The following is an 8,552-nucleotide window of genomic DNA, read 5'->3' as shown; positions in this document are numbered from 1 at the left end:
TGATACCATAAAATATTTTTTTCAATTAATTTATAACTGTTGATCATAATTTAGGAGAACAGTAGAATAATATGTGTGATTTTTAAAAAAATCCCTGGACATATTCAGCTTATCTTTTCTAGAGAGATATATATACTCTCTCTCTCTATATATATATATACTTAAAAATAGTGAAAACTAATTATTCCTTCAGTTTTTGACATGGTTAATAACAAAACTAGAAAGACATATTGCAAGAAAACAATCTGAAATTAATTAATTCACAGATTTTGCCTTCTTTAAGAATCTTTTTGGTAGTATAACAGTTAAATTTTAAATAGTTTTACTAGTCTGATGAATGAAATTCAAGAAGTAATGCAGTGTGGCAAAACTTTCTTTAAGGTCTTATTCAGAGAACAAGAATTACAAAACTACAGTAATTATAAAAGAAATAATTCACTCAATATTGAACTCGTCCCTTGTCTTCGAGGTATTTGTCTGAGTTTCCAATGAAGGTTCATCCAGACAGTCAGCTCAAGAATTGCTGTGACTTTAAAAGCAATGTGTGTTTGGACCAGTATGTGCACTACCTGGGTGGTGGTTGGGTATGAATAATCTGTAGTAGTGTAATCGCCGAGGCAGTAAATCTAGGATTTCATTTGGAGGTGCTTTTTTGTTATTGACTTTTAGGAGAAGAAAGAGGAATTAAGAATATCCCCAACCCAAATGATCAGTATGTGCCATTGCTGTACGCTTATCAGGATAAAAATGAAGATGCAATGTGCTTATTTTTACTGTTCATTCTAAGAGGCTGTCTTTGTATGTCTATTTTTATGTATGTCCCATATTTAAAAGATAAAGCAATGCACATCATGTTTTCTTATCTGAATTTTTATTCGTAATGCTGCTGTCAGAGTGATGAATATGTATAGATAGGCACATAGCAAAAGAGCTTCTGAAAATGCTGGAGATAAGGAAATACTTAGTATTCTCAGTAACAGATAAATGAAAAGGAAATCTGTTGGTTACATTTGGTATTCATTTCTTTTAATCAGTGCTTCATGAGTCAGGCTTGCAGAGTTTTTTTAGAATATTTGACATTTACTCCTTCTTGTGTGCAAGCCCAGAGGACATTAACCAAGCAGAAGGTGACTGATTTGGCTAATTCTACCTGTTCTATTTTTGGAGTGCTTCAATATAAAGAGCCTTCATTCAAGTGTCATATCTTTCATTTCTTTATGGACCTTGGTTTCTAGTTGGCACTTAGGATAACTGGATTTTAATCCAAATAAACAACCATCTTCAGCTCATGTTAGTTACCAGTTGCAGTACTGACAATCACATACCAGATGCTTGAACTCCAGAATGTTTGGACTTTGAAGTTCAACCTCCAGGTTAGTCTGAATTATCACTTGATTCTGTGTCTCCTTTTTTCTGGGTTATATCATCTACCCCTAAGTGTGGCCAGCCCACATTACCTTTGTGTTGGCTTATGTTGTTTGTGAAGTGACTTCCAGATTCCTCTACACCTGCACTGCCCACCACTTGAGGGGTCATTCAAACCTGATTTATAACTTCTTTCCTACCTGTCACAACCTCACTAACCCAAAGTCATTTTACCTTCATCGTGTACACTCCATGAGTAACTACATATTATAAAACATTTGTCTTTTAATAGCACTGAATACTACATTACTTTATTAATGCACATCATTTTACGTGGACCATGTATTGTACTAATGTCATCTCCCCAGCTAGATGGCAAATTTTTCTAATGGGATCAACCAAGTTTCTATGAGAAGAGAGAGATGAAATAAAATGCTCTGATTCCAAATACTCAAAGTGGCCATATCCTAGGCATATGCTTTATAGAAGCACCTGTTAAGAAATTGACCACTTATTAAAAGGGGTGTCATTTATTTAAGATTTATTACAGGAGGTGTCATCTTAGGAGAAGCAAATGAGAAGGTTCTCATACATCTGGTTTTTCAGTGATCAAACATGCAAGGCTGCATTGAGAGCATGTGTGTTTGACCAATCACAACAAATTAGCTTACCTAGAACTTATAAACTGGTTTTCTTCCTTCTAAAGTTACATCCTAATCATGTCTGCGGAACCTGATTTGATTTGACTGCTTCCTTGGAGTTCTGCCCAAATCCAGAAACCCCATAACATTTCTACCAGTGAAAATACAGATACATATGTTTTATGTAATCATGGAAGATTTTACTCTTTATTTTGCAAAATGAGGAGTAGAAAAGGTTTACCTACCAACTCCCTTTTAGTATTTATTAATATGGGGTTTATAAACTTCATTAATTTTTTTACTAATATTTATAAACCTTCTCTCTCTCTCTCTCTCTCTAACACACACACACACACACACACACACACACACACAGGTTAGTTATCCTGCTTAAGGAGAATTTACCCAATAGCTATAAGTCATCAGTGAGGCAATTGGGGCAGAGAGGCAGAAATTAGGTCTAGGAGTACTTACCCCAGAGAACTCATCCACAGATTGACTCTGTTACTATCAGTAAAGAGCTTAACAAAACGTCTGGCACTAAGTAAGTACTTAATAAACAGTGAATGAATAGCAATCACAGAAGCATTGTTAAAATACTCATGTTCAGGGCATCATGACACATGTTTTTCTTATTTGTAAACTCTTGGCTATTATCTTTCTTGCTCTTCATGTGGATTTTTTAGAAAGGATACCTTGTTCTTTTATTTCTGAGTTCTTATATATCCCCAAATGTCTTTTTTCTTATGAGCAAAATGACATATTTTCCAGAATAATATTTTCAAGCTGCAACTTTTCCCCCTTATGAGTTCTGTATATGGTTGTCTAATAAATCCCAGTATTTAATTATGTAGACAGTTTAGGGGCCAATCTAATTCTTATCTGGGTGTTTTTCCCTCTCAAATGTTTCTCTTTCTTTGCCATTAACATTTGGAAATTCCACAAGGATGCATCTTGAGTAACACTCCTCATTAGTTTAGTCTGGAAACACTCAATGTTTGAAACATGACCTTCTTTAAATAGAAAGTTTCTTTTATAATTATTTTCCATATTTTTTGTTCTGCTCCCCTTTACTTTTGCTAATTATAGATTGAGTCTTCCAGATCAGTCTTCCATCACTTTTTCCTTTGTTTATTGGTTTATTCTGTACCCTATTACTTTGAATGTCTGGGAAATTTTACTGCCTTATCTTTTATTAATGTAGATGATTTTGTCCTTTCTTCAAACTATTCGTTTTGTTTTGTTTTGTTTTTAATTTTGCAATCTTATTTTCCTTTATCACATGATCCTTCATGAATTTACATTATTCTTATAGCTAGATCACATGATTTTATTTGCAAAATTGAGCATTGCATCTCTTTAGGAGAACTACATCTTAATTCTCCATGTCTTATTAGTTAGAAGGAAGAAACCAATAAATAAATAAACCTTCCAAATTTAATTTGCCCAACTATGCAGTTCCAATCTCTCTTGGATAAAAACAAAACTGAAAAGCTCAGTGTTTTGGTGATGCCAGCTCCTCCTCCTGCTTCTCCCCTAAAGAAGGTCCCAGTGTGTGTGTGTGTGTGTGTGTGTGTGTGTGTGTGTGTGTGTGTGGGAGAGAGAGAGAGAGAGAGAGAGAGAGAGAGAGAGAGAGAGAGAGAAAGCGCATAGAGTGAGCTGTATGGAGGGTAGTGTAACTGACCCAACCTCGTGATGACATCAAAGAAAATGTGGTTTTAGGTGCTCAGCTTCCTATTCTCTTGGATGACATTTCTTGCTGCCCTGAGACTCTTTATCTGAAGTCTGAGTCTCAGATGATCTGTGACCCACACCTTTCCTGTGACAAAGTCCGACTCTAAGTTCCATTGGCTGTGAGGAATGAGGCACACCCTGTAGGCCTCTGCAGGGATTCACTCCTTAGCAGTGAGATGATGTTTAGGACACTAAAAAAGCTAAAATTTAGAGCCCTCTTCTCCCTGATAAGAGTGTTTTTTCTTTTTTCTTTGATAGGGTTTTCACAGTCCTCAAGGATGTATAAGGGAAAGAGACCCGCTCTCCCGTCAGTGTTATCACTCTTCTGTCATCTTACAAATACCACAGACTAAAAAGACTAAAAAAGATTTTATTTCTCATTTTTTCTCTAGGAGAAAAAATAATCAGAAGTGGGGGACACTAGACCTGAATTCTTGTGTTCGGTGACTTCAGTGCTAAATCGAGTGTGAAAAACATTCTCTCCCAATACAGTGACCTAGCTTGCAATGCTACTCATCCTTTCAGGCTGATTTGTAAGTGAGAAGCTGAAATTCTCTTCCTTCCCTCAGCATAGCCATCTAAAATATACTCCCATCTTTCCCAGACATACTGATGTGCTGGGTAGACTAGAAATGGTGCTCTGGTACCCAGAAGACATGAGGGAAGCTCATAAGTAATATTCAGTTGTCTCATGAATTTTGTAGCAAGTGTGAATAATTTATTTTTCAATCACCTCTTCTGTTTCCTGTAGTGAATCAGTGTCAAAAAGAAACACTCATTTCCACTATGAGATGCTGTCCCTCTTTCTGATAGCAGTTTTCCTAATACACTCCCTTTCCTTGCTTGACTTGTTCATCTTTTTCACCATGAAGAAGTGTTTTCATATTATTTATGTACATTCAAGGAAGAGTGAAGGTGTACTTTATCTAAGACTGGATTTCTTGCAGCTGTAATCATTCAGAGACAGAGAATTTTAACTCTAGATGAGTTATGAGAAAATCTTTTAAGAACAATTCTAAGCATGAGAGGCAAAACTAGAGTCACTTTAGATGATCACCTGTGGTGGGCCAACCCTATATATGATGCTGGGAGATTATGAATATTTTTCATAGACAAAGACAGTGGTGTCTCAGGGAGTATGCTACCTCCTACCCATCTCATGGACAGTTCTGTTCTTCTGGCCATGACTTTATAAGGATCTGTGATGGCCAATCAGGTAACCTGGGGGAGATGTTCCCTCAACCAGTTCAGTACGTATGGCCCTAAAATCTTCCTCCAGTGTTTTCCTCACCCTCATACCAGCACAAGTTCCACGTTGTAGGTGGATTATGCGAGGGATATATTTAAGTACCAGTACTTTATTACTCATTAAATTTTATATCATATTCACATGTTTTTGGTTTTTCTTTGTTTATGTGCCAAACTAGACACTAAGTTCACTGAGACATCTCACAGTTCTTGAATATTTTTCTAGTTCTATAGCCTTTATCCTACTTATTAAACAGATATATTTAGTAATATATCAGCCTCTTTTCATCTGTATTTATGAAAAACAGTCATATTTTTCCAGGATTACTCAATAATTGGCAATATTACTTTTGTTTTGAAATCCTTTGCTAAGGATTCATAATCACATTAACTGAATATCATTTAACTTAATCCAAGTGATCCTTTTGCTTCAAAGACAAGAGGCTACCTTCAACTGTGTTTTTCATACAATGAGCAAATGGTGTGTTTCTCTGAGTCTGTGTATTCCCTCCATCTAAATGGGCAATATTTCTAAAATGAGTTTTCCTACTTTAATCAATTGTTCAGTTGAATGAAAGATTAAAAATCATGTGGCATTGGCTCAATAGTTAATCTTTCTCTAATTTTATCTTAAGATATTATTGGCTACTGTAAAGTTTGAATGTGAAGTGCTTTGCCCTCCCTTATATGAATGGTATTTTGAAACTTTAGTGGTTTTCCCTAGGATTTTGTTTATTCTGATAATACATAAAACTTATTGTTCATATTGTATTTTTTAATTTGTAAGGACCATTCAAATATATTTAATATATTAAACCCTTATCTATACAGTCTCTCATATCTGCTTCTCAAGTTGATCAGGATCACTTTTTTAATGACCTATATTATTACAGATAAAGTATCTAGAGTTTTAGAGGCCTTGAGGATTCCAAGTAGTCATTCCAGGAGGCTAAGGTGACTCTTCCATTTATGGATTGGACTAATAGCAGTCTTTCTTCTCATATGCAGGAAAAGAGAGTTAGTGTCTCTCTCTGTGATATCCTGATTTTATATACCCAGATAATGGCTGATCTTCACAATTAGCTAATAAAGATACTTTGCAATTCACATCTGCCTGACTTCTTTTTTTTTCCCTTATGTGAATTATTTATTTGTGTGTTCATGTTTGGGGCAGAATTGAATAAGTTAACAATAATACTAGGAATCACCTAGAATATGGTGAATACTTATGCATCTCCCTAAGAATCCATACAGGAGGTGTTATATACCCTTCTGTGCCTACAGGGGAAGAAGACAGAATTATAGTGAATTAGCAGAACTGATATTACACAAGGGTGTGTCTCACATCAAGGGCTGTTTCTCCCCACTTTTAGTTTGCTGTGATTAACTGTTGGTGCCAGCAGTAAAAATACAGGAGTTCTTAGATTTTGAGAGTCATCAATTTTTCAATGATACAAGTCACTGATGCATATTACACAATAACTGGACTTCTCTGTGAGATGTAGTTGATTTAATATATAGAGCGTATTGGAAACATTATTCATAACACACTGTTCCAACTGCACCACATGGGACATTTAATAATATCGACCACATTCCATTATATTCTCACAGTGCAATGAAAAGGATTCAGGTCAAACCAGCATCTGGAAGAAATCTTTTAGAAGTCATGCATCTGATAAAGGACATGTATTCAGAACACATAAAGAACTCGAAAAATTCAATAATTAGAGAACCCAATAAAATAGAAAAGCATTAATCACCATACCCCAAAAAATGCACAGCTGAAAAATTAGAACACCCAAAGATGTTCAACATCATGCAAATTAAAACCACAATGAGGTCCCTCAACACACTTACTAAAAATTCTAAAATAAATAAAGTGGCACAACAGTTTCTAGAAATCAGCCTGGCAATTAAAAAAGAAGTATTAAACTTATACCCCCCACCATATGACCATGACATTTAATTCTTAAATATTTACCTAAAAGAAATTAAAACATACACTCATATAAAGCATTGCATATGAATGTTCGCAGCAGTTTTATTTGTAATCACATCAAATGAGGAACAACCCAAATGTCGCCTATCATCAGCTGATGAACATATAAACATTGTGGTATATCAATCCAAGGGAACATCAAAAATGAAAAGGAAATGAAATCTTGATATGCCCAACAATGTGGTTAAATCTCAAAATAATCAGGCAGTGCAGTTAAGCTAGACAAAAATAATAGCACGTCTTCTATGTTCCCATGGGTGTAAAATTCTAGAAATCATAAACGGGTCTGTGATGACAGAGGACATCAGTGGTTCAGAATAGGGAGAGCAGAAAGGAGCAAGGGGAGCCTCTGGGGATGATGGATATTTGTTATCTTGGTGGTAATGGCAGTCCCATGGCATTTACATATGTTAATCTTGTCAAATTATGTACTTTACATATGTGAAATACAGTGTATGTCAATTAAAAGTCAACAAAGCTCTCGCAGATGTATGTATTGTGGATGGTTTTTAAAATATCAGTGACGTGAACAAAGATTCAAAATGGTATCTTTAAATTCTAAATCTTGGTTGTGGAAAAGGAAACTGATTTCTAGCTGGGAATTACAACAAAACAAAACAAAACAAAAACAAACAAACAAAATATACAAGAAGATAAAGTAAACATTATTTATTTTCCATTTTTAAATAGAAATAATTTATCATTTTTCCTGGAGTATATACAATTTGATTTTCTTTTTCTATACTTCATTGAAGAAAAAACTCTCAACAAGAAAAGGCCAACCCTCTATCCTTATATTTGAAATTCATCACTTTTGAATAGCATTATAGATAATCATTGCAAGTATTCAAATGAAATTATTTCTATTTCTGGAAATAGAAGTATTTCTATTTAAAAATTTATCTAGGCACATAGATATTTATAATTGTTAGCTCTTCCTGATGGAGAGATCCTGTAATTATTATATAATGTCCTTCTTCATCTCTTGTTACTGCCTTTACTTTAAAGTCCAGCTTGTCTGATATAAGTATGGCTACTCCAGCTTTCTTTTGGCTTCCAGTTGCCTGATAGATACTTCTCCATCCCTTTACTTTCAACCTGTAGGTGTCTTCTGGTGGAAAATGAGTCTCTTGTAGACAACAAATAGATGGGTTTTGTTTTTTTTTATCCATTCTGCTACCCTGTGTTGTTTGGTTGGAGCATTCAGTCCATTTACATTCAGTCTTATTATTGAGAAATTGGGTTTAGAGTTATTGTGTTCTCCTTAGAATTCATGTTTATAGTGGTGTCTCTGGCACTTTGTATTCTTTGCAACATTTACCTTATAGAGTCCCTCTTAGGATTTCCTGTAGGGCTGGTTTGGTGGTCATGAATTCTCTCAATTTTTGTTTATTTGGGAACACTTTTATCTCTCCTTCTATTTTGAATGACAGGCTTGCTGGATAAAGGATTCTTGGCTGCATGTTTTTTCTGTTCATCACATTGAAGATTTCCTGCCATTCCTTCCTGGCATGCCAGGTTTCATTAGATAGGTCTGTAACCACTCTGATAGGTTTCCCTTT

Source organism: Suricata suricatta, chromosome 2, assembly GCF_006229205.1.
Source record: "Suricata suricatta isolate VVHF042 chromosome 2, meerkat_22Aug2017_6uvM2_HiC, whole genome shotgun sequence".
In the NCBI taxonomy this organism is placed as follows: domain Eukaryota; kingdom Metazoa; phylum Chordata; class Mammalia; order Carnivora; family Herpestidae; genus Suricata; species Suricata suricatta.
This window is presented reverse-complemented; position numbering follows the sequence as displayed.